Raw genomic sequence first — 2,228 nt, 5'->3', positions numbered from 1 at the left:
GGTTGTAATAGCCAAGAAACTAGCAAATGTCTGACTGATGAATTTAATGAAAGCAAATGTAAGTATTAAACCTGCAAATATTAGAAGTTTAAATTGAATTCATGTACATAATTTTACTGTTTATTGACTGAGGATCATTAAAATTAATGAAACTCAAGTTTTTCTAATTACATTTTTGTAATGCGTTTATCGTTCCACACCCAGGAGGATTCCCTCTTTTATGGGTAAATGGAATGAATAATTAATCTAATCTAAACGAATTACCGTGCGAGTACCAAACTGGGTAGCATTAATGTCCAGAGTATGGTATGCATGATTTACATGGGCCACAGCGCCACCGTCCAGTTTCAGCTACAGTCACTGGCTGCTGTGACCAGTCATCGTGATGGACAGACTGGTAAAACAGGAAAGGCAGCGAAATGTGGGGGAACGAACTTTAGATTTTAATGCTGGACAGAGTACAACTATGTGTGACCACACAGTGCACCAAAATACCTAACGGTGGGCCTACGTAGCCGACTGCCCATGCACGTGCCAATGTTAACACCACGACATCGGCAACTATGACTGAAATTAGCACGTGACCATCGGCACTGGGCGTTGGCGCCATGGCAGATGCCTTCTTCACCATGCCCATGTAGGGCACGAATCCGTCGTCTTTCAGGGGAACAGCTCCTTGACACATGTACTGCGACGGCTCCGTTTCACTCTGGACAACATTCACGTGACCATCCATGGGTCCAGCGGAATCCTGGAATACACCATTATGGCCAAGGGGTATCGTACACTGGTTGCAGACGATCACGTTTCTTGACGCAGTCGCATTTTTCAACAAGATAATGCGTCATGTCACAAGGCCAGGAGTGTGATGGAGTGGTTCGGAGAACACAGTGGCGAGTTTCATTTGATGCGCTGTCCCCGTAACTTGCCAGCTATAAACCCAATCGATCACATCTGTGATGTGATTGGATATGGTATAAGAGCTCATCGCCTCCCTCCACGGAATTTACGGGAATTATGTGACTTGTGTGAGCAGATGTGGTGCCAACTCTCTCCAGTGACCTACCAATTGCCTCCACACCACGATGTGTCGCCGCTGTTATCAGTGCAAAGGTGGATATACCGGCTATTAGATAGGTGGTCATAATGTTCCGGCTGATCAGTGTATAAATTAATATACAAGGGATGTTCAGCTGTGGGACATCGTTGAAGTACCAACCGCTGTGGCCGAGTGGTTCTAGGCGCTTCAGTCCGGAACCGCGCTGCTGTTACGGTCGCAGGTTCGAGTCCTGTCTCGGTCTTGGGTGTGTGTGATGTCCTTAGGTTAGTTGGGTTTAAGTAGTTCTAAGTAAAGGGGTCCGAGACAGGACTCAGATGTCAAGTTCCATAGTGCTAAGAGCCTTTTGAACCATTTAAACCATCGTGGAATATTCCCGCTTCGGACTCTATACTATCATGAAGTTCAAAATGGTGTCTGTAACAAAAGTCGGTTCCAAGCAAGGAGGTGTCACTGAGATTATTTTGGTGGAGATCAAGAGACAAGAACTCTTCTGGATAATACGTTTAGAGACCATACGTTTAAGATAAAGCACTCCGTCTTCAGGCCACGAGTGGCCTACTGGGACCATTCGACCGCCGTGTCATCCTCAGTGGACGATGCGGATAGGAGGGGCGTGGGGTCAGCACACCGCTCCCCTTGACCAAAGCCGCTACTATTCGGTCGAGCAGCTCCTCAGTTGGCATCACAATACTGAGTGCATCTCGAAAAATGGCAACAGCGCATGGCGGCCTGGATGGTCACCCATCCAAGTGCCGACCAAGCCCGACAGCGCTTAACTTCGGTGATCTCACGAGAACCGGTGTATCCACTGCGGCAAGGCCGTTTCCATACGTTTAAGATAGGGTGTACGCTAATCATATTCCGCATAAGTAATAACCCATACTGGTATACGTTCTCAGACTGACGAGCAAATCCTGCAACGTAGTTTTAGAAGCATGCTTGCTTCACTTTATGGTAGCAAATATCGTGCTGCTGTAAAACACGCACACACACACACACACACACACACACACACACACACACACACACACACACACACACACTGAAAGGTCTCTGTTGGATTCCTTTCATGTTAATTTCTTAAAACTGTTGTCGTTTACGGCATACATTCCACTTCTAAATTTACTGTGGTGTTTCTGGCTATCTGGGAGGAGACTGAGCAGTGAAA

General features: G+C 46.7%; 1 pseudogene; it reads right to left on the bottom strand.

Annotated features, from left to right (window-relative positions):
• Positions 1–1,769: 1,769 nt before the first annotated feature.
• On the bottom strand, positions 1,770–1,887 carry LOC126274584 (5S ribosomal RNA; annotated as a pseudogene).
• Positions 1,888–2,228: the final 341 nt, after the last annotated feature.

This window comes from Schistocerca gregaria, chromosome 5, assembly GCF_023897955.1.
Source record: "Schistocerca gregaria isolate iqSchGreg1 chromosome 5, iqSchGreg1.2, whole genome shotgun sequence".
In the NCBI taxonomy this organism is placed as follows: Eukaryota; Metazoa; Arthropoda; class Insecta; order Orthoptera; family Acrididae; genus Schistocerca; species Schistocerca gregaria.
Note: the sequence above shows the minus strand (reverse complement) of the source record. Positions and strands in the feature narration are given on the sequence as shown.